Below are 26,025 nucleotides of genomic sequence, written 5' to 3'. Positions count from 1 at the left end.
GTTTTCCGGATTCACAGCGATTTGAAGTTTTCCATCGATCGGAATTTCGTAGAAATGTAAATTGTTGTTGAAGACGTAAAACATCTTGCCCACATCGTCATCCAATTTCGTCCAAATGCTGTTAAGGTGAACAATCAGTAGACCGTTGAGTTTAGTTAACATGGAAGGTAGAAATTCATGATCTGTCGTCGTGTGGTGTACAGTCTCCATGTTGGTTTGTTTTCGGAAACCAAAAAGATTCATAGGTATGCTGGTTATTTAAAATACGGTCAAAGTTTTTTTGTAATGACAGTCAGTGTTTTTTTTTTTGTAATAACTAACAAAATGATTTTTTTGTTTTTTTTTTGTTTTGTTTTTATGAATCTTCTGTTGAAGATGGGCATATGTTGCAGGTTTTGCTTTCTGCTAAGCGATAGTGTCCCCACGGCAGTGTGTGGATTCCACACTCGAGGACGCACCTCTTGTCGTCGTTGGGATCCAGGGCAATCTTCCTCACCTTGTTGGTGGTCAACACATGGTCGACGCTCTGGATGCGCTGTTCTGCTCTTAGAACCGACGACCTGGTTTTGAGGCAATCTACGAAGTCCTCGAATGTGAGATGCTCCCGAACCACCTGTCTGCCGACACCCTTGGCCTTTTTGGTAACGCTGCCCTCGGCTTTGATGGTATAGGCCTTGGCGCGAAGACCTGCAAACTCGAGAATCACGTCTCCGTCTTTTTCGTCTTTGAGTTTGCCAGGCACTTTTTTGTTGCGGGCCTGGATATCGTACTGGTTCGGCTGGGGATAGCCCGAGGTGTCGAAGAGTTTAACCAAAGATAGAACTGTGGCTATATCCCCGTATGCGTCGGCTGTGCGAACGTGGTACACCAAGCTGTCCGTGTCCGTGTAGAGAAGCGAGATGTTGTGGCCGTAGTGTGAACGTAATATGTCGTAGTACGTCTCGAACATGTGGAGCTTGCTCAGATCCAGAACCGCGGCTCCGACGTAGATAGGCTTGGTGAGTTTCACCACACCTTGCTTCATGTGAATCAGAGCCAGCTGCTCGTTATAGATTGTTCGAGACTTGAACAATGGACTCGCGACAAGTTGACGACATAGCTCTTTCCTCGTCACCAATTTTATGTCCACGCGATTCCGTACATTCTCCATGGTCTTGCCAAACACCGCATTATTCATGAGCTTGAAGAAATCCTTATCAAGCTCGGACTCGGCTGCGGTGCGGTGTTTGGTGTTGAGCTCGATATATGGACGCAACCATGGAGAATGCTCGAACTTGAGGATGCGGTGAACTGTGTGGACTGTGACCCCTCGCTGCATCAACCACCGGAGATTTCGGTAGTGAAGGACGTAATTCTTCTTGGGTTCGAAATCCATGACGAGCTTCTTCTGGTTGGAATCGGGTGGACACTTGAACTCGGGTGCAGGGGGAAGATCGCAGAACAAATCCTGCAGCTTCTCGGAGAACTCAAGGTCCACCTCGGCGAAGAACCCATGTTTCGAATCGTCGAAGCTTTCGACGTCGAAGTTGGAGGGATCGGCCCACTCGAACCCTCTAAAAGGGAGTGGCTGCATCATAGAGTGCCCGTACAAGTTATTCACGTCCGTGTGCATGATGTAGCTCGACGGTTGGGTGGAGTCGTAGCCAGTAGCCATGTGACGGTTGTTGGCGCGCGCGTGCCGTTGCGACACCTGGACCATGCCACCCCGCACGGCGCGTTCCACAAACAGCATCATGTCCACGTCCGAAAGAAGCTCCAGCTTGATTTTCGTCACCAGAAACATGGCTGACCACGCCAGTCCGGGGAGACTATAGAAGTAGGCGGGATCCAGGTGGTAGATGTTCATTGCAGTCGCCCGGAACGTCTGGAACACGTCGGCGAGGAGCGTCACATCAAGTCTGAGGTAGGCATCGTGGTAGTCTCCGAGATTTTGGCAATCCAGCTCGCGCCACATGGACTGGGCGTGATGATATTCTTCGTCGGTGATGTTCGAGCCTCGTAGCTGACTGTAGAACTTCGCCTGGGGAGGTAGCGACGTCTCCGCAAACTTGGTAGAGTCGGTGACGTATTCGTAGGGGTAGACCCCCTTACGCCTGAAGAGACCGGCGTCCAAGTTTGGAAAATTCGCAGAGGTAATGAGCATTTGCTCGTTGCTCAGCTTCCCTGCAAGGGCATCGAGGCTGGCCGGGAGGAACCTCAGGGAATCGAGGAAGCGAAGCTCGACGGTAGAGCCGGATTCTGGGATCGACACTCGCTTGCTCACACTGATGTAACGCTCCTCGTTCTGGGCGAGAACGTTGATTCGCATGTCGTCGTACCCAAGATGCTTGATCAGGTGGTGAAAGTCGTACCCCGAGCCGTTGTGAAAAAACACAGGGATGAAGCGTGGGTCCCGGGCCATACGGTTGCAATCATTGCACCAAGGACCAACGTACCTACCGTTAAAGTGATCGTGGTGACGGACTTTACGGTTTTTGGTAGTGTACTCCTCGACGCAAACAGGGCAAGCGATGGCCTCGTCGTGTCTACGTTGATCGTCGGGGGACAGTGGGAGCATAGACTTGGGGGTCAACAGCACCTTCCCTATCTCGATGGCCTCGTCAACCATCCTCTCGAGGAAGTGTTTGGCTGCGTCGGGACCGCGATACACATAGGGCTCGGGGGCGATGTGTTGATCTCGTCGCACCACAACGTAAGCGAAACTGGATGCATCGTGGAGTTGGTAAGGGGTGGTGGAAGAAACTTCAGGATCGGGGTCGCAAGTGGACAGGGGTTTGAGGAAGGCCTCGAAATCCGCGATGATGATAGCAGGGTGCTCCACCATGGCACCGTGCATGTGGAAACGCTCCACGGTGCCAGGTTTGGGCAAGTCTGCCACCCCCGGTTCGTTGGCTTTGCAGTAGAGCTTGTGGTTAGCGAGCTTCTCGACAGCGATGTTGGGACCTCTGATGCGTTGATAATCCTGCCGTTTTTGATTACGAAATTTAGACAAGCACCTGGGACAAACTTCTATGTGGTGTTCGTCTTTGCTCAGCTGGCTTGAAACAAGCCGAGAGAGGGAACGGATGAGAGTGTAGTGGTGATGGGTCTCGTTCTTGATGAGTAGGAGATGAATTTCCTGCGCACCGTCGTCGTCTACGTCGCTCACCCGGATAGGGTACACCACATTTTCGTTGGTGAGGCCGTAAACGTTGATGGCCAACCGAGGGTTGTGTGTACGGGCCTCGAACTTACGAATATCCGAAAGCGCCACCGGGTAGTCGATCCCAACCATCGCATCTTCCAGCTCTGGCTCGTAGGGTAGGTAGTGGTTAACTCGGTGTGGTTGTTTTTTCCGGTCGACAGGGTGTAATGCTGCAAGCACCGACCAGAGAAAGCACTTGGCGTCACTGTTTTGAATGTTCAGGACGGTCTTTTTATCCTCAATCGCTTCTGGTAAGCGGACGTAGCTGGAGGCGAAGAGAGGTACAAACTTGCAAAGTTTGACGCGCAGTTCGTGAGGCTCGCCACACAGCGAACCCCCCGAGCCCTTGGCTTGATGTTCCTCCTGCTTTGCCACCAGCTCCTCGACAAACTTGTTGTAAATATCCTCGAGGTTGTCGACATCCGCCAGATGCAACGTCTTCGCCTTGGTGTTGTGGCAGAAGCTGTAAATTTCATCAGACGGCTTCTTGTACCGACAACGTAGCGATGCGTAGAATTTAGTGGAGTGCGTTGCAAGCGCATCGCCGAGGACGGAAATAATTTGCGCTTGCACGTTCTCTAAAAAGCTACGCACGTCGCATGAGCCCTCCGAAATAAAAGGAAAGTCCTCTAACGAACGCTGGAAAGCAGACTGGTCTGCTTTTATCGCAGGCTTGACGCGTTTGGCGGGTGGTGCATTGATGGAGGCTGCTTCCGCCTTCCTCTTGGTTGAGGTCGAAGGCTGGGCCCCAGATGTATTTTTGCTTAGGCAAGTAAGCTTATGCTTTTTGGCATACGCAATTGTAATATGTTTATTACATCCGGAACACAGTTCGGTGGCAGCCAAATGCTTGCCTGGCACGCAGGTGCGACAATGTCTTGCAAAATTTTTGCTCGATATAGTTTTTTTGCACACAGGGCAACTTTTCATGGAGCGCATTTTTTTCGGGGTATGTTTATTTATATATGGATGGTGTTGCCTTCCTTAAATTATGTGCTTTAATCAACTCTAAAAAAATAAAAAAAAAATATATAAGAAAAATATAATTGTAGATAGAAAAAAAACACGTGAAACTCTACAGAGGTGTGGTTATCCACAGCCGCAGCCGTTAGAACCTTTTTGGGTTGGGCACCACGCACCCTGGCGAGGTTAGAGGCTAGGAATCCTAAAAAAATAAAAAAAATTATTTGTTTGTTTGCTTGAGTCACAATACAAAAATAATAAGAGGCGCCAGCGCGCACGTATGTATAGCACGTGTTTCCCCCAAGAGAGGTTTACAAAAATCGCGATATACAAACATTAGTGTCCCCGGGACTTGGAAGATTACGATAAAGTGCATTCGTACTTCAAAAATGAGAAAATGCATTATTTACTCATCACGCTGTGTCAGCGCAACGAATAAATACGCGAAACGTAATCTGCCGATAGGCGCGCGCGCGTGTGTGTGGCACATCGTTCCCGAGAGAGGTTTACAAAAATCACGATATACATTGGTGTCCCCGGGACTTGGAAATAAAATATCACATGGTAAAATATTCTTGGGGTGAGTTGGCAACACTGAACCGCAATTGATGGCGCAGAACCGGGTTGATTACACTAGTCAGTGTTGCCAACTCCCATTTGTAGGTTAGCTTCGTCTGTAAAATATCACATGGTGGAATATTCTTGGGGTGAGTTGGCAACACTGAACCGCAATTGATGCTGGTGAACCCGTGCACCTCCACTAGTCAATGTTGCCAATTCCCATTTGTAGGTTAGTTTTGCTTGTAAAATATCATATGGTGAAATATTCTTGGGGTGAGTTGGCAACACTGATCGCCAATTGATGGCGCTCAACTGAGCTGATTACACTAATCAGTGTTGCTAACTCTTATTCGTAGGTTAGCTTCGCCTGTAAAATATCACATGGTGAAATATTTTTAGGGTGAGTTGGCAACACTCAACCGCAATTAATGTTGCTAGTGTTGCCAACTCCCATTCGTAGGTTAGCTTCGCTTGTAAAATATCACATGGTGAAATATTCTTGAGGTGAGTTGGCAAAACTGATCGCCAATTAATGCTGGTGAACCCGGCTAGTCAGTGTTGTCAACTCTTATTCGTAGGTTAGCTTCGCCTATCAAATATCACATGGTGAAATATTCTTAAGGTGAGTTGGCAACACTGATCGCCAATTGATGTTGCCAACTCCCATTTGTAGGTTAGCTTCGCCTGTAAAATATCACATGGTGAAATATTCTTGAGGTGAGTTGGCAACACTGATCGCCAATTAATGCTGGTGAACCCGTGCACCTCCACTAGTCAATGTTGCCAATTCCCATTTGTAGGTTAGTTTTGCTTGTAAAATATCATATGGTGAAATATTCTTGGGGTGAGTTGGCAACACTGCAAGAAAGCCTCAAGCGTTGCCAGCTCCTTGCTTGAGGTTAGGTTATACCCAAAAACAAAAACCTTGGTGATTTTTTCAAGTGAGGAGTTAGCAACACTGCGAGCGCCACCGAGCGCCATTTTCGGGCGTAGAACCCGGCCACCTGCACTACTCTATAAGTTAGCTTCGCCTGTAAAATATCACATGGTGAAATATTCTTGAGGTGAGTTGGCAACACTGAACCGCAATTGATGTTGCCGGTGTTGCCAACTCCCATTTGTAGGTTAGCTTCGCCTGTCAAATATCACATGGTGAAATATTCTTGGGGTGAGCTGGCAACACTGCGAGAAAATGAGGCTCATGCCTTACGAGAGAAATCCATTAAGGCGAGCCTCACCGAGCCTCATTTTCGGTTGCAGAACCGGTGCCACTGTACTACTTCCATTTCATCCTCATCCCATGGAAGGCAATGGCAAACCACCATGAGTTCACCTTGCCTAGCGACCTTTCAGTCAAAAGACCTGCCTTCCGTCAGACAACTCATCATCATTATTATTATAATATGTTACATTTTTGATTTTGCACTCTGTATGTAATATCCTTTCTTTTTTGTAATATAAACACTACCAATGACTGTATTATTTATTTCATTATGTATACATCAGAAAATTGGTGTTGAAATGCACATCTAAGCATTCATCACAATGAGAACCCTTTTAAATATCTGCATTAAGAAGTTCCACATATTATGTGAATATATGAGGTTTCACAACTAAGAAAAACCTATTTAAGTGCACTATTTGAAACATCGATTTTACCATGAAGAAACTTAATATACATATGGCAACTCATGACAAAAGACTTTTAACATAGACGATATTTGACCTGAATAGAAGAAGATAAGACTGCATGTTATGAAAATTGTCAATTTTATTTTCATACTACCTGATTGCCCGGGTATTTATTTATCCCCATCTTCTATAAGACAGGAATTTATTGAATTCTAACAATAGTGAAAAATGAACTTGGAGTTGAACGGCATTGAGAGTGTCACTATTCATCTCAGTGGCCCCGAATACTATGGATTCCACACTAATATCGGTCATTTTACATGTCACACCTTCCCACCCCCACCCCTAGGGGTGTCTTGGAGTCCAATGGCATTGTTGGTGTCACTATTAATCTTAGAGTCCCCGAAAAACTATGGATTCCACACTAATATTTGTCGTTTTGCATGTCACCCCCTTCCCACCCCCACCCCTAGGGGTGTCTTGGAGTTGAACAGTATTGGGAGTGTTAATATTCATCTTAGCGACCCCGACAACTATGGATTCCACACTAATATTGGTCGTTTTTGATTATTGTTACATGTTACCACCTTCCAACCCCCACACCTAGGGGTGCCAGGGGTGTCTTACCCCCGCTGTATTTCTTTCTAGATTGTAACTCTTATGTGTACCAAGTTTGGCCATCGCGAATGTCACCAATTAGCTTAGAGACTCCAAAAACTATGGATTCGACACTATTCGAGGTCATTTTTGGACTCTTGGAGATGAACGGCATTGGGAGTGTTACTATTCATCTTAGAGACCCCAAAAACTATTGATTCCACATTAATATCTGTCATTCTCCATCATTTTTACATGTCACCCCTTCCCACCCCCACCCCTAGGCAAGGGCGCCGACTTTCCAAAATTTCTGTGGGTGCATTTCAATGGTGGTTAGATCTACAATTATCAAGTATTTTATACTTTAAACAACTTACATGCACAATGATTGCAAGATGCAATGATATTATCAACACGTTACTAAAAGAAAATACCACATTCATACAAATTAAAATGAAAAAACTTCATAAATGCAAATAATTTTAATTGTATTGCAGAAAGAACTATGCAAGGATTTTGTTGTGAACAGAAGCTACAAAATGCCTAATTTTATGTACCAAATAATAATAATAATAACAATAATAATGACATGTTAACTTTCAATATAAAACACATTCCTTCTTACGTCATTAGCACTTATGAATTTGTTTATTTTGGTAATGTCAATATTTTTAGTCATTTCTTTATGAACTTGCAAAATTGCCAAATCATTCAATCTTTTTTGGGTCATTGTTGACCACAAAAACGTTTTCAATCGTCTAAGTGCTGAAAATGACCGATTAGAAGTACAAGAAGTAACAGGTATAGTTAAAATCACCCGTACAAACTTCACAAATACTGTGAGCATTTCACGCATACGACCACTGTTTTCTCTACTTAAAATATTTGTAATGTCTGACAAGTTGGCCACTTTTTCTTTGTTCGTTCTGCACACATCTAGAAACATGTCCCTGTGCAATGTTAGCTTGTCTTTATCAGAGTCTGTCCCATAGAACTGCAGAATTCGATCAGCACCAATTTGACCGATAGCAAAAGCTTCAAGTTGTGAAATAAGTTCCAAAACCTTTGTTTGAAATCTACGATTTAGCAAATCCACAGCCACATCAATTATTTCAAAAAATATTTGCCTGTACATTTCCTCCGGCGTTTGATACGTATAAGGATCACTACCTTCGTCGTAGCGTTCTAGCATCTTGCTTTTTCTAGGCAAAACTGGTTTATCAATGTTCAATTCCTTCCCTTTCCTCATGGTTTCATTCCACAACTCAAAAAATATATCCCTTTGTTAAGCTAAACTTGCAGACAAAGTTTCCACCAAAGTTTTGATTTCTAGGTATGACAATGATTTCTTCTGAAAAGAAGAATGAAGTTGTTCAATCCTGCCGAAAACTGAAATTAACATTTTCAGGAAAATAAGAAATCTGAATTGATCTAGGTTTGAAAAATATCCACTAGCCTTCCCACCGACTTCACTTTTTTCTTCTGACAGATCTTCCAAAAATTTCAAGAGAACGTCATAATTACTTTCCAACGATTGTAGTGATTTTACCCTCACACACCACCTTGTGGGACAGAATGGTTGCAAAGTCAGTCTGGGAATGTTTTTTACAACACCATCTTCGTTGTCTTCTTGTAGCGATTGAAACACTGCTAGCCTCTTTGGCGAATGTCTTACAAATTGTATTAATTCACGAAGAATCACCATTCGGTTTATTCTTTATTAGTGCTCAATATAGGCAAGTAGTTATTTTCAAACAATTGTTGACGAATGGAGTGGGCGTATTGTAGTGTGTCACTTGTAAGGAAACATCAAAGCAAGCCGAGAAGACGGGATTCTATTCACAATACAATACACTTCCATTGTTATTGTGGGGACTGCCTTTGACTTGGCCAGAGACAGGCAAGGAAGGGGGGAATGTGTTGCTTGGTTGTCTTTGCACAAACACATTTGAAACAATAAGGTTTTAGAGGTTAGAAATTTTAACTTCCAGCTCAATGTTTAATTGCTTATTATTTTTTGATAATGGCAAGTGGGAAATATTTATTTTATTTTGTTTATATCAAAATAAAAATCTTGTGGGTGCGGTGCACCCACAAGATTATTTATGTGGGTGCTCGTGTCCCGGAGCACCCATGTAGTTGGCACGCATGCTCCTAGAGGTGCCATGGGTGTCTTGGAGTTGAATGGCATTGGGAGTGTCACTATTCATATTAGCGACCCCGAAAACTATGGATTCCACACTAATATCGGTCGTTTTCTATTATTTTTACATGTCACCCCCTTCCCACCCCCACCCCTAGGGGTATCATGGAGTTGAACGGCATTGGGAGTGTCACTATTCATCTTAGAGACCCCAAAAATTATGGATTCCACACTAATATCGGTTGTTTTTAATTATTTTTACATGTCACCCCACCCCCACCTGCAGGGGTGCCAGGGGTGTCTTACCCCCACAGTATTTCTTTCCAGGTTGAAAGTGATACGCGTACGAAGTTTGGTTGAAATCGCTCCAGGCGTTCGAGAGTTATGCCGGAACACACACACACATACACCCATTTTTATATATTAGATAGCATTCATGTGTAGTTTCTGTAAAGAAGTTTCAACAAAATGAATGAGTATTTGTACTTGAACCTCATATTTACTGAATATGATAATTAGGGCAGAGTTGAAACTACTGTCTTACTATTTCCTACAGATCCTGAAAGCTTAACACTAGAATTATAACAGCGGAAAGGGGTCATTTTGACCCCTCATAAGAAGTGCATTTAAAAATTCCAAAATTTTATTTTGTTACTTTCTGTACATTACGTATTATAATTGAAGTGGTTAGGTGGTTTATAAATTTTGATTGCAACTGGACACTTTGGAAAACACTGCATTTCATCATGAGAAACTGCTACTTCACATGACATGTTTGGAGATGTATTTTCCGATCCAATAACACTACCTAAATGACAACATGTATGATTTATGACAAGTGGGAATATGCTCCAGACAGGATGATACAGGAGCCACAATGTAACACTGATATTGCAGCAAGTATAAACAAAATTTTACAGGAATCAAATTGACCCTTATGAAATGATACAGAAAGAAATTTATTTTGTGGATTTAAATATACAATTTTAAAAAGGATATAAAAATATAAATATGTTAGATAGTATAAAAAATTCACAACTGATGTGAGTGAGTATAAATTTATCCAAATGGCGTTTCGGAGGTCAATACTTCCTCCTTCTTCAGGTCCACATCAATATCTAGACACCAAACATGGTGTAACGTAAAAAAGTGTTATATAGGAATATAGGTTGAAGGCAAGGGTAAAAACACTTATAAAAGTTTCCAGTTTTAAGAAAGTGAAAGCTCCTGTGTTCGCTTTGCCTCAATGTCTGATAGGGGTTCTAGTTCTGCCACTAGCCTGGTTCAAATTCTCAGAAATGTGGCTGTAAAAAGTGTAGGAAGCATTTTTGAGGAAAAGCGGACAAAAACAACATTTTGTGAAAGTATTTGATGTGCTGATTACGAATATTTTGTTTGCCACTCTCGATTTTGATGTTATGTGCTTCAAATCGCTAAAAAACAAAATGGCGGCCATACGAAATGAGCTCCAAATAACTTTTCTAGGAGCAGAAACAAAATAGTGATTGAAAAAATGAGTGAAAGATACAGGATCCAGGATATTTTTCATATTCTACCATTTAATTCAAAGAATAAATGGTTCCACAGTTTTCAGAATTCGAAAAATTATAATTTTAGATGAGGTCACACAATATAAACTTTGTATTTTCTTTTTAACTTCTAAAGTCCTTTCTTGAAAAAAAGTTAATAACAAAATACAATAACTGTGCATTTCAGTATAGTAACTATGAAATGTAAAAGTGTTATACGGGGCACGCTTTTAGAAGGAACATGAGTTCGGCCAATACCCAGCCAGCGCTACTGCGCTGTTGCCAAACTAACTGCTAACGCAAGGGAAGGACAGAAAATTCGCGGTCCATTATTTTTGATAATGCATGCACGGTATATATGAGTACAGTGAAATACGTAATATAGTGAATATTTCTACACAGGATTATAATATCATATCACTGTAGCATATACGAGAAACCCATACCTGAAAGAAGCTTGAAGGTATTTATTCATCACCGCTCTCGTCGTCTTCTTCGGTCTCCGCATGGACGTCCGCAGGATTTTTTCCAGGGAGGGGCAAGGAAGGTGCTTTTTTCCAGGGGGGGCAAACAAGGCACATTTTCCTCCATAATAGTGTTGTTCCCTCAAAACATTGCTTAAATTTGAATATAATATTCATGCAATAATTAACACATATTATGGTTAACTTTCATTTTCCAGGGGGGCCACGGCCCCCCTTGCTCCCCTCTCGGACGTCCATGGGTCTCCGTGTCACTGATTTCACTCATTTCCGAATCATTCTCCTGGAGAATAATGATTAGATTTTGCACGCTTGGTGCCTGTACTACTGGTGCTAAGTTTTGAGAGTGACATTATTTAAAATAAAAAGAACACACGGAACACACACTATCGTACGAAAGGGCTGTATTTAATCTTTTCACAAACTGTTCTTTGTAACGCACAAGTGAACGATGAGCGAATAATTTTCCACCGGCCTTGTTACGAAAATGCTGAACTCAAACTGACCCAGGCTTTCAATGTTCGAGAACGCCCAGAACAATGAAGGGTCATTGTTTATATCGAGGCGAATTTAACACCCACAGTTTTCCCTAGACACAACAACTCAGCTGCGTCAACACGGTGGCAACGAAAAAAACAGGTTGAAGGAAATGAAAAGGGTTTCCCTTGTTTCTTCAAGGAACGATAACTCCGGCTGTAGGCGACGGAAATTCATGGGATTTGGACAGTCAGGTTCAAAATGTCTTTCCCCATTTTATGATGAACCTTAAAATGGCGAGTTTTATGAAAACTTCTTGCGCGCAAGAAAAATGCAGAACACGACTTTTAACTTCCGCGCCGCAGTCTCCTAACTGTACAACGTTGCACTCCTGCCATTGGCTGATCGCCACGCACACCCTCTGCGTGGCCCCACCCCATATCGCTTCTAAAAGCGTGCGTCGTATAATGGAAAATTAAATAGTTGTGCTGGATATTCACTCGGCTTGTGGATCGAATAGCATGATAATAATGAACAACAACAATAATAATAAAATTCGAATAAAATTTATTTAATTATGTAGATTAGTAGTGTTTAATAATAATTTTAACCGTAGTAATTATTATTATTTCTTTTACTATTGTGATCGAAGTATTTCAATGTTTGTAATTAATATAAGCTTCATTTCAACTTTGGGAAGTCTTTTCAAAAATGAAACTGATGGTAGAAGATCAACATTGCCTTCGAAAATATTAGTATTGGGAACAACTTGAGATGACCGGACCCCTCTCCGATTTTCTTCATATTTGGCATACTCACTAATTGAGGCCTCCTAATCACGAATCTGAAGTTAAAATTTGTCGGAAACGTCTAGAAATTGCAAAATAAGCTAAAATAAGGCGTCCGTTTTTGGAATGGAAACTAGATTTTTGCGAAATTTTTTGTTTCACAACCAAATATATATATTCCTGATACTACCATGACACCAAATTTTAACTATGTTTGCCTAACCTAACCAAACTAACCTATCCACGTGCCAATGGTTCGTGGGGCTAGCGCCAAAGTTTCGTGGGGCTAGCGTCAATGGTTCGCAATTTCTACACGTGACCAACAATTTTTAACTTCAGATTCATGATTAGGAGGCCTCAATTAGTGAGTATGTCAAATATGAATAAAATCGGAGAGGGGTCCGGTCATCTCAAGTCATACCTAGTATTGTTCCTTATATCTGCATCCAAAGGATCCGGGAAATTGCTAATCTTTTCAGGTACCTTTGTTTCTCTATATCACTCAAAAATCTCAAGTGATCCATTTTGTTTCCGATCCTTTATAAGAAAATAAGCACGGTGACGATCTGTATTCCACTTGCTTACATTGGAAAATTCTCCAAACCGGAAGTTCTTTCCCCACCATCAATAATCGAATTGTCTGATCGATCATTTTTTGTTTACTCAGGAATAACCCTCATATAGATTGTGACATCCGGGTAGGTTGCAGCACAGGTATCACCCAGGGAATTTGGAAAGGAAGTATGTTATAGGGCGTAAGATGTTATAGCGCTCGTAAACCTAACTGGACAATCTCAAATTATTGGACTTCCTTAAAGGACAATGAAATTAAAAATAAAGTCAAGTCACGAAAAGGATATCGATGTGCGGGTAAGCGTAATATCGACTTTCAAACAAAAACGGTTACTCGTACATTTATTGAATTACGTTAATTTAGGTGATCTCCGTACTCTTCTTATGTGTCTAATATGATGGCAAACAAATAGGATGCATCATCAATTCCAAGAAACATGCGTAATTTTAATGATGCACTACCACGGAGGACGTAAGCAAGAATGCCGTGACAATAATTGGTTCACTTCGTCAAACAGAATGTTAAATAACAGATATTTTCTGAAGTGACGCAAACACTGCAGTCGTTATTTCCCTAATAAGAGAACTAATGGCGTGTGCGTTTCTTCTGTTAAATAAGCACAAGAATTCGTTGAAAATATGAACACTAAATTGGTGCATGCAACTAATACCATGGCTGTAGAAGGGCACTCAGCAGAAACAAGGGCGAAACACAGGACAACACACACACTACGAAGATTATACTGGCCGTAGGTCCCGACGCCAGAGCCTCGTTAGCCTGCAAAATACAGTCCAGGTTGTACTACGTGGAAGTGAAGTTGGAAATTGAATGTACTACGTGGAAGGGTCACCGCTTACGCCACATGCAACAGATAAATTCCAAGAAGGACAAATAAGAATGTTATGAAAAATAACTATAAAATAAACAGGAAGGAGTAAAACAAATCTTTGCAGAGAAAATAAGTTTATTTTTAGTGGTTTATATCCACTCCTATTTCACACATCCTGAAATATGTGACAGCTGGTAAACATTTCTGAGGCATTGTTCTCATGTCATAGGAGGAGGAAAGTGCATTTTCAATGTTACAGTTTCTTTTTCGGACAGAAGTTGCCATTATTTAAAAGTTTTTTGTATTGCAAGGTCATGATAATGGTCACTTGCAGGGATATTTACCGTAAGTTCTACTAGATGAACAAATTAAACTATATTTTTCATATCCGGAAAATATTATAAAATTTAAAATTATAATATATTGTACAAGTTCAGCATGTCTAGAACAATTCCCATACACACAGATTGCATTGCACCGAAAGACGGTAGCTGGTTCTGCAAACAAAGCAAGTCCCCCTTCCTTCCTTTTCATTTTGCAAAGTCAAGTCCCGTTCCATTCCCGTTTTAGCTGCTGCGGGTGGCGAGTGAGAAGTACAAGACAACCCTCTTGTAACATCCACATCAAAGGTTATTGACTTTTCCGAAAGATTCTTCTCTGATCTGATTGGATCTCGTAGGCAGGCCTCCTGCATTCCAGAAAAGCAAACATATGTTCTAGTCGGCCGCTCGTTTCTGACCGGGCCGAGCCAAGCTGATCCGGATCAGTGAATTCGTTCGCGAACGGATTCGAGGAAACAGAACATCCAGCTTGTCGGTCGTTTCGAAGATCAGTGAATCCGTTCGCGAACGGATTCGAGAAAGCAGAACCCTCCACCTTGTCGTTTCTTACCGAATCAATGAATTCGTTCTCGAGCCGATTGGAGAGAATAAAACAGATCCTCCAGCTGGTCGGTCGTTACCGGCTGCACCAGGATTAATCGTCTAGGGGTGATGAGGCGTGCGGAATGAAATTAAAGGGGTGCAATGTCGACAATAAATGAAATATGAAACATGCGTCATTCATAAAATACGAATCAACTTTTAGTAGGATTCTATGAAAACATAATTTAGATTTCTACTCCGCCACTTTTGGCTAATCGCAACAATGAGCTTTGTTTTAGTGTTAGTGACGATTAGTGTTTGTTTTAAACACTAATTACAATCATGTGTAATGAAATGAATGCTAAAAATGTAATATATATGTAAAAACCATCACACTAAACTGTAGGCAATTATCGAAAACCACAGAAGGGATAGCTGAATAAAGAAAAGAAGAAACATCTTACAACAATAATGACGAAACACAACAGTCGTTGATCGGTGTAGCGACTGCCGCCATTGCAGTAAAGTAAATGAAGCTTCGATTTTAGATTAGAACCAATGGATTGTCTGCTGTATGCAATATAATAGCTGTCTCACTTCAAAACCTAACAACAATCTAGGCTGAATATGATTACATGGTTTAACAAGCCATGACGTAATGTGAAGGCCTGCCTGATGTCGTAGTGGTAACGGCGTCGCCTTGTATTTAAGGAGCCCTGGGTTCGATACTCGGTGGAGGCACATAGTGGTTTAAACTATAACCTTTCTGTGCATAGAGTGAACTTAAAACAACAATTCAAGGGGTCTTGGGTTCGATACACGGTGGAGGCACATTGCATAGTGGTTTAAACTGTAGGTCTTGAGCCGATTAGCTTATCTGTATAAATTGGACTTAAAACAACAATGTAACAATGTAGTGTTACACTGTAAGAGTTAATAGTGTTTCTGTTTAATATGGGTTTTTGAAAAAGGGGTGTGCAAGGAACAAGTATCCCTTCGCAACTCCCTGGCACCGCCCCTGGTTGTTTCTGACTGGGTCAGCTAATTCGTTCGCGAACGAATCTTTTGAACGAATCCCAGTGCTGAACTAGTTCACAAAGAACGAATCCCAAAAATGAACGGAACTTTCCATCTCTATTCCACATATCCCAGGACCCGTACCGGAAGTCATAATGCAATCCAGATTCCGGGGCCTCACAAAATCAGAGTAGCCAACCCAGAAAAATAAATAGCTTAAGAAAGAAGCTACGGAGTATGCGAATATGCCATTTTCTTTAAACAAAAATAAGAGTTGTTAGTTAGCGACTGAAAGGCACTTCTGGAAATTTTTCTCTGCGATATTTGTGCAAAAACCTACAAATATAAAAAGCCATTGAATGCACATGCCAAATCAGCTCATGAATGTACAACAAATTAAGGTAATAATAAATGTCCAGTGGATTGCTGTAGCTTGAAATCACACCAGTATAGATCAGGGTTGGCATGTTTAAAACAAAAGTGTTTAAAACACTTTGTTTTAAATTTAAACGTTTAAAACACACGGCTTTGTTTTTTTACATTTTGGTACTTGATATATTATAGTCTGTGATAATTTTTTTGTTTGGCAACCCTGTCTTTTCATTAAATCTGTGTAAATGTAGGTTGTGTCCGAAAGCTGCAAGACCATACTTGAAGCGAGCATACTTCGAGAGCGTACTCGCAGTGCGGTCTTGAATCCTGGAAGCGGAAAGCTTTCGAACTGCACTTCGACTGCAGCGCCTAATACGATCAATAGATAAAGCTAAGAACAAATGACTCCAGATACTGCATGCTAATCTGTCCTGTCAAGGTATATAGAGATTAGGTAAAGCTATCCGAAGATTACCGATCTTGCACGAACACGTGACGTCACCGGAGAAGCAGTAAGATCGGCTGAAGCAGAGGGCCCCTAGCATTTATATGGGAGATTCAGAGAGCGAAAGTATATTATTACTTTTAGGAGGGGGAAAAAAATAATTGTCATCCTCCAAGATGGTATTGAGGCATCCTTTTAATGATTAGTAACATAATTGAAAACGCGCTACTTTTAAAAGGGGGCAAAGTACATGTGAAAAAATGTATTTTGAAAATCCATATTCCTGAAACTTTCTGACCGATGCGCTACAAAGAAAGTTGCGTGTTCACCTTTAAAATTTCTTCATTTTACAAGTCGTAATATAGTGTTAACAAAAACGTGGCATGCTAAAGAAGAATTAAAGAGTTTAAAAAAATAATTGATTAATAGACTTAGTATATTTTACTTCGCTTATCTGTCACATATGGCTAATCGCAAAGATGAGGATGCGTAATAATATGATGAAATGGAAGAACGGAAAGTAGACCCATGCCCGGGCGGGGATTCGAACCTGGGGCCCCTTGGCATCGTAAAGCGTTGTGCTAACCACTTCGCCACGGAGGTCAGCATTACAAGGAAATAAACAGAAAATGGCATCTATGTTTTAATATGCGACAAACATTTGCGAGGAGGTTATTGAAGTAACAAATAATTATTACAAGACGTTGTGATGAAAATTATTAATATATCTGAAATATCGAGAGTTGACCTTCCAGTCTCTAAATGTACTTTTAGGGTTAAGCAAAACCTTTACTCAAAATTGCTAGTGTAAATTTATAAGCTATTAAAATTTAAAACTTATTCCTGTTCGAAAAAAGAAACTGCCAAGTCAAATTAATATTTCGTATAAATACATATATTTTTCTTTCATGAGGCCAAGTGAGTATTTAGAGGGGACGGTGGCTTGGGAAGGCTATAGCCCCGGATCTCGCTCTGCAAAGGGGCTTCCAGTGGGAAAACATTGCTCTGAAATAGTCCAGAAGAAAGGGCGAAATTATTTTTCTTAAATGTCTCAAGAATACAAAGATATAAATGGACATTTGACAAGCTTAGTCTAAAACTTACAACTGAAATCGTACGTGTGTGGGGGGTGGGGGTTGGCTGCATGAGGTAACACAGTGGAATATGATTCACAATACTAAAATTAAAATAAATATGTGGGAACAATAGAAATCAAAATATGTTGTCGCTAGTGAGGGCGCAATAGTAAAGATGGAGGGGTAAATCATATTTTCCCGGGGCAATCATGTTTATTATTCCGTTACATACGACACAAAAATCCATATTTTGGCTAAAAGAGCATTCATTCATTTATTTATTTTTGTAGTTTTACTGGGGGCAGATAAGAGAGAGAGAGAGAGAGAGAGAAATTGTCGAACGTGAATAGGGGGCGTTCCTGCCCCCCTGTAGTGTGGTCACTGCCTATAGCTATGCTGGAGAAGAATGCACCAATTAATACGCTATTAAATAAAACAGATACTTTTAAAACTTTTAATCAAATTATTTGTGAACTATGATTTAAATTCATAACGCGCGATTCAAACTGTGTGCGGGGAACTGGACACAGACAGTTTTCGAATATTTCTCTCTCATTCGAGCCTGAACACTACTAATGTGTCTTGTCTTCCCATGTTTGCAGCTCTTATAAAAGCCGAAACCCATCAAATTGTTCGTATTCAGGCCTCGCAAGTGTTCAAAATTGTCTGTTGAGTGTGTGTCGAACCCAGTAGCCTTAAACAAAAGTATTTTTTTATGCCATGAAATTCTCGGACTGCATACACAAAATTTGGTCCTGGCACAACCAAATCATCACTCAAAACTTTGTTTTTCAGTTGATCTGTGCAGCTTAGAGTAAGGTGGGGCAAGACTGCGCAGTTTGAGTTCATAATTTTATATTCAAGCTTTGAAACTACAGACACACATGAAAAAAGCAATACACATTGCACTATCCTTTGCTAACTCACAGTAAATTTTCGAAAGCTGAATGAACAATATTTCTGCATGAAACAATTACAAAACCGTGACCATGCAAATGCGTAGTCTTACCCCGCTGTCTTACCCGCACCGCGGGGTAAGACTGCGATCAAGTTCGGGTAAGAATTCGCACTTTCTACACAGAGTCACATGTGTATAAAAAGAAACACAAATCACCTAAAAAAGTTTTTCTATCATATGGGATACATTTCTCGCGGCATTCTCACAGTAGGCACAGTGAATCCTGTCCTGCACTTGGGTTAGGAATCACTAACACAAATCACAAATAAAGGTTCCTGTTTCATACGAGGTGCAATTTTCATGACACCACTCGTCACATGGGGAACACTGGATCCAATCCTCTACTGGAGGATCGCTGTACTTCTCATTACAACCTGGGCAATTTTACTCTTTCTTCTGGCGTTTTCTGCTTGCTACATCTTCAACAACGATGTTCCGTTTCTGTTTCCCCTGAACTTTCTACTTACTCTTCTCAGCCAACGAGGCTTCCAAGTTGACTTTGAATGGAGATCCAGTTAACACCTGAGGAGACTGCCTTCCCTTTCGTCGATGGTGCTGAATATGCTCTGCACATGGAAATGGTGATATCTGGTTAACGGAAATGTGCCCGTATGATCCTATTGTTAACCCCAATTGTTGAAGGCTGCTCACCTGGAGTTTCAGCTGATACATGAGCCACATTTGCCTCCTGTGGCACGTCATTGGTCGATGGTCCAGTATTGTTAATCCCACTTGTTGAAGACTGCTCACCTGGAGTTGGAGCTGATATACTTGTCACAGTAGAGGGAAGAAACTCGTCCTCAGTGAAGATGTCTTGATTGAAAGGGCATAATCCAGTCACTTCAAAGCCATTCATGGCATTCCCAACTGTAGCTGCCTTCCCATATCCCTTTGTAAAAATGGATGCCACTTGGAAAACTGTGATTTGGGCTACCCGGATGGTTACTCATCCACTCATCACACTCAGATGAATAAAACGACTTCAGTGGACCAAAAAATGATCTATCTAATGACTGGGCCTTGCAAGCAAGCCACACACTTGCACCTGCAAGCCACACACTTGTGGGGTAAAACTGCGCACGTGCGCAGTCGTGCCCCATGCTGCAATCCTGAACAAATCACGTGATGCTGTCCAGTCATTGCACAAAGCAATGGAAACTAATACGCAGGTGGACTCGGCATTAACACAGCTTTATCTATCCATCAACATCGTAATATTATATACATTCACAGTGACGTAGTACTCAAAACACGTAGTACCAAAATAAATAGCGAACACCCTCAAAATCTTTTCACTTACCTCTCTCAGCACAACGAATTTCAAACGTATCTTCACCACTGTCCACAGCTAGCTACCATCTTGGACGAAGTAACGGTGGGGCAGTGGTGCCAACTGTGTGTGATTTTCACCTCGAAAAACCGGTGCGTAGTCTTACCCGCCGTGCAGTCTTACCCCACCTTACTCTATTTTTTTAAAAAAAAATACTCCAATGCCCAGCCCGATACTGCCGAAATATTCACTTTAGAGAGAGAGAGAAAGATACCTTCGATCTCTTCGTCTTTCGACCCGAACTAGTAGCACTACTCGACGTTCCGCTGTCGTCAATGTCTTTAGCTTTGGGACCGAACTGGAACTAGTAGTAGACTTCGTTACTTTACGGTATTTAGTCAATTTCATTTTCAAATCACTAGATCTTATAAAGCAACCAATGGACACTGACTGATCACTGTATGAATTGTCATACTTACCTCTGAAGTCTCCACCTATTCTGTTGTACAGATCAACCGGGAAATTGAAGCCGCGTTTTAATATCCTCATTATATTCTAGAACGTTCCGCAGATAAAACGATTCGTAAATATTGCGAGTAGTTCGACTCCTTCTCTTATTCAAGAACGTTCCCTCTCGCGCTTTCCAGAGATTAAAAAAATTACAATGAATCTGAATCGCCGTACCTGTGGTGCTACATTTGTTATGCAGCTTCCAAATGCTGACAAGTCTCTACATAATGTTCAAGTTCCCTACGACAACACCGAAAGCGTAAGGTAAGTTTACGTGCAATATTACCAATAAAAGGGTTATATAATATTCTCCGTCTTGCCTCGATAATTATTTCTCTCCTTAAATTAACGTCACATTATTTTATTTGACACCACAAGAAACAAAAAATCTCATTTTATCTAGTGTAAACCGAAAACTTTCGGGGGGGCTCGAGCCCCCAAGCCCCCCCTTGGATACGTGCCTGGGAAGCAGTCACGTTTATTACAACCTTACATTTACATACAATATTAAAAAGTTCTGCTTTTAGATCTCGCACAATGCCTTTTTCACAAAAATGGGCAATCCCGCATTCTTTATATCAATCAATGTGTGATATTTTAGATTTCTTCCGTTAATTTTCTGATAATAGTTTTCACAGCTTTCCATAGCATTTAGGCATGATTTCAGTTGACAAGAACAAAATAATCTTATTTCAAAACATACAGCAAAAAGGAAATCCAACGCGCTTAAGTTAAAACTCCCTTACATTGGAAGCCTGGACAGAACAAAACAGGGGTTCCTTCGTAACACGATTTCTTGAAAACCATTTTACACATTTGAATCAACTTTGTGATAAATTGATTAGAAAGGATGAATCTTAACAGTAGAAGTTGTAACTTTTCCCCTGCTACTATATTTTAGAAGATATTTGTTGTCAAATATCTCAATATTTGCATAAGGAACCAGCCTTTTCCGTGCCGAGCGTTTCGACGATGACGTCATGCATCCACGGACAACTGCGCATACGATCTGCGCCACCGAACGAGCACCCCCTGCTGTCCTGTGTCCTGCGTGGTGAACTTTAATCAGAAAGACCTTTGTCTGCTTTGTTTGTCTGTGAGTATGTTGATTGTGAGTTTCGCAGACGAAAATGGAAGAAGAAGGTAATGGACGCAATGCATTAGTAAACATGCGTTTGCGTATTCTAATGATGACTACCATTCTGTGAAATAGGATTACGCTTAGGTGTAGGAGACTAATGAATGTAGCAGCTTATCTGATGGTAAGTCTCGACATACGTATATTTGGAACGACTTGAGATGACCGGACCCCTCTCCGATTTTCTTCATATTTGGCATACTCACTAATTGGCCTCCTAATCACGAATCTGAAGTTAAAATTTGTCGGAAACGTCTAGAAATTGCAAAATATGCTAAAATAAGGCGTTAGTTTTCGGAATGGAAACTGTCGATTTTCGTGATTTTTTTTGTTTCACAGCCAAATATATATATATTCCTGATACTACCACAACACCAAATTTTAACTATGTTTGCCTAACCTAACCACGTGTTTGAGTAATAGTGTTTGCAATGAGCATGTTTTAGTGTAATTGTATTTAAGCTTTTTGAATCTCTCGCATTATGCAAGGAATGTGATTGTTTGTTGAAATAGTAACCTAATTATGAATTACCTCTCTGGGCGAGTTTTTGTTGTGTTTGAATGAATGCATGCATTAAAGCATATGAAATTATTGTTGTTATGAACTCTGTGCATTTATTCCGTAATTGTAAATTCATTTGGTGAAAGTGCACATTTCTTAAAGACAAGCAACGACTTGTTCAATTTATGTCGCATGTTGTACAAACAAATATCTAAATTAATAAAAGGGTCACTTTGTTAATTAACTTGCACCTGATTATTGAATAAGTCTATTGATTCATGATATGACCAATAACATACCAGACCCAATCTGAAAATTAGAAGTGCTTTAGTTCTTAAGGTTGCATAAGTAGTGCATGGTAGATGAGAATGTTTAGCATTATGGTATGCATATTTTCCTTGCATGTAAAATTCAGTACTAGACGCATGCACAAGTGAACAAAGACTGCGTTTGACTTGAATCACGAGTATCAAAGTGAAAACGGATTTTGGCTGGGATTATCAAAATTGTAGTGTTAATTAACGGACGCTTTTGAGCTTACCCCATTCGGTCCCTAATATAAAAAAGGGCTTGCTTCCTTCCTGCTTGCATAACCTTTTTCTTGCATACTGCATGAAATTTGTGCATAGCAGGGATGAAGCAAACTAATAATGATTGTGAGTGTTGTCCTGGTTTTCATAACTTGTTGATGAATGAGATCTTATTTCCGATTGCACGCTTCCCAACACCTATTATCGGAATGTTCAACATATTGAACCCAGGCCACATGTCACAAAATTGGCAGCATACCATGACACACGTCACAATTTCAAAACCAGTCTTTTGAAGTATTCGCAATAATATAAAAAACACAGTCATATATAGTTTTTTATTATAAAAAAGACAGGATATTACATATAGAGTACAAAAATAGAAAACAAAACATATAATTTTAATGTTTTGCCAGTTCATATGAACCAGTGAAATTATATAGTGATTTCTCAAGAATGGAAATTTTAGAAATATATTACAAGTTATAACTTACAGAATTCTTCAACATGTATAAAAACTTCTTCAACATGCATAAAACAATACATTCATTCTGATTCACTCAGAATAAATCTAAAACAAACTCAAACTTGATCACAAATTCAGTGTGATTCAAAAGTTTTGAACCACCAATATAATTTATTCAGATATCAATGTACATGAATGGAACCATATGAAGTAATTGGAAGACCAAATGCTTCATCCCAGAGGTATGTTACAAACCCAATCCAATATCTTCAATTCAACTTAACTTCTTCAGATGGGAATAGGGGAAAAGTGACAGATGAAAATCATGTGGAATTTCTAACAATGTCTTTAATCATTTTCAATTTATTCATTGTTAAGGATAAAGCCTGCCATTGTTTTATGAATGTTAATCATCGATGTTTGTTCCTTGTTTTGCAGTGAACCAAGATGCCATTGATCAAAGATCACATTGACACCAGCTTACATTGTGGTGCACAGAGTGCAAGGAAAGTTGCAGATCTCTTCATCTGCAGACACACTGAGAGGTTACTGGCCAATTGTTCATAGCGTAGCAGTGGTGAAACTCGTTCAAAGTGGCATGCCCAAGGGGGGTGGGGGTACAACACCGCTTTGGACCAGTATTCATAAAAAAAATAAGAATGTTAAAGGTAGGTAAATATGACAAAATGAGGGCTACCAAAAGAAAGTATACATAATCTCTTTTTCGAAAATCCTGGGCACGCCACGCGAATTTCTCGAAAAATCAAGTTTTTAACCTATAGGCAAAATGTAATAATTAAAACGCTTTTCAGGCTCTGAAAAGCATAATAATCGAACTTTTTAATGAAAATCATCTCTGGCTAAGTCTGTAGAGAAAATGAGTTTCAAACGAGTACTAGCATTGAACGCGTATTTCTCGAAAAATCAAGTATTCATCTTATAGTCCAAACGTGATAATTAAAACTCTTTTCAGGCTCTGAAAAGCATAATAATTCAACATTTTAATGAAAATCATCTCTGGCTTGGTCTGTAGAGAAAATGTGGCCACGGTGGCTCAGTCGGTAATGCGTCTGACTACCATGCTAAAGGTCCCGGGTTCGATCCCCGGCTGGTTCAAATCCGAGAACTTTTCTAACGATGGAAGCGGCTCCGGTGCCCACCCAGCATTGAATAACATGGGTACCTGGGGGAAACCCTGGGGGGTAAAGACGGTCAGGGGCATGATGTTGATCACATCACCCCCACTCACGAATGGATCAAGAAATATATATACGCCTTCATGGCGTGGTGCTATGCACAGGGGAGCACTTTACCTTTTATCTTTCACCTTTACGCCACTGCTCGTCCACAAATTGATGTGATGCGAAAGTGTGTGTTGTGGTCACTATGAAGCAGCAAGCATGGTTCTGGCAATGCTTGTGAAAAAGTTCTGTAGAAATGCTGATATTGTTGATATTTAGAAAAACATCTGGGAAAAAGTCAAAAGATGAAAATTAAATTCATCAATTTTAAGTTCACACTAAATGTTACAAGCTTAATTTTTCTCACTGAGAGAAATATCTTTTTACGAGCTACATCAGTGGATTTTAAATATAATTTTAACATGTTGTATTATGTAATCTGCTGAAATATGATTATGTGTACATAGGAGACAATGTACAAAGCTCAGGCCAATAAAATCCCTATCCACAATGGTCACAATATTCAGGAGAAAGTGCCTGCTAAGACAGCTATCTTCTCTGTTTTGTATCTTGGATATGGAATAGGCATAAGTAACAGTTTGCTCTGTTAAAAATGAAATATCGGTATTATCTTTCAACTACTGGTGGCATGTTTGAAAGCATGGTTGAAATCCCTGCTGGATATAGATATATTCCTCCTGATGTGCAGAGAATTGATTCTGATAATGCAAATGTTAAGATCCTAAAGCATGTAAAATGTGCACAGAGTCAAGAGATTGCTATTTGGAAATCCATTTACAAACACTGATGGTATGATTTATAAAAATTCAACACAAATCAATACTTCCAGCGTGCAATACTTCCTACATGACTTCTGTTTGGTGTGTAATCTCCACATATGCATAATAACTTTATGTTTGCAGAGAAAATATTTCATTTAAATTAAACAATTACTGTTTCATGTGTGTGTGTTCCCATATGTACTCAAAAGTTATTTTTACAGGAAAATCTTGACACAAATTCAGTTTCTAGAGATGAAACATCCTCATATGTTTATTATATTAAACTTATCTTACCAGCCAAAAGAACTGTTACAAATTGAACAATTTAAAGGCTTCTCTTTAGCATGAATGCACATATTCAAATTAAGAAGTCTTTCAATCCCCAAACCTTTGTTGCAAATTGAACACTTTAAATATTACTCTACACTGTCAAGCTTCATGTGTACATTAAGTGTACACCTCCAGACAAAGCATCTTAGCAAATTCAACAATGGAAAAGCTTTTCTGTACTGTGAATGCTCACGTGCACATAAAGTTGGCCTTAGGAGCAAAACAATTAAAATGCTACTCTTTTCGTGAACATTCATATGTCTCTTCCACGTGCAAAATATTTATTGCAAATTAAAAAAATTAAAAAAAGATTCTCTTTAGTGTGAACCTACACATGATAAATATGGTGAACCTTGTGGGCAAAATCTTTGTTGTAAATTGAACAATTGAAAGGCTTCTCATTTGAGTGAACATTCTTCATATGTACACTAAGATCTCCTTTTTGGGCAAAATATTTATTGCAAGTTTAACAATTGAAAGGCTTCTCTTTAGTGTGAACCTTCACATGCTGAATAACATGATCTTTATGGCAAAACCTTTGTTGCAAATTGAACAATTGAAAGGATTCTCTTCATTGTGACACCTCACATGCGCATTAAGATCAACTTTACGGGCAAAATCTATCTTGCAAATTGTACAATTGAAAGGCTTCTCTTTAGTATGAACAGTCACATGTACACTAAGATGATTTTTACAGGCAAAGCCTTTGTTCCAAATTGACAATTGAAAGGCTTCTCTGTTGAGTAGAGTCACATGTACAATAAGATCTCCTTTACGGACAGAACTTTTATTGCAAAATGAACAAATGAAGGGCTTAGGTCCAGTG

The sequence above is a fragment of the Lepisma saccharinum genome, chromosome 15 (genome assembly GCF_977018435.1).
Source record: "Lepisma saccharinum chromosome 15, izLepSacc3.1, whole genome shotgun sequence".
NCBI lineage: Eukaryota > Metazoa > Arthropoda > Insecta > Zygentoma > Lepismatidae > Lepisma > Lepisma saccharinum.
This window is presented reverse-complemented; position numbering follows the sequence as displayed.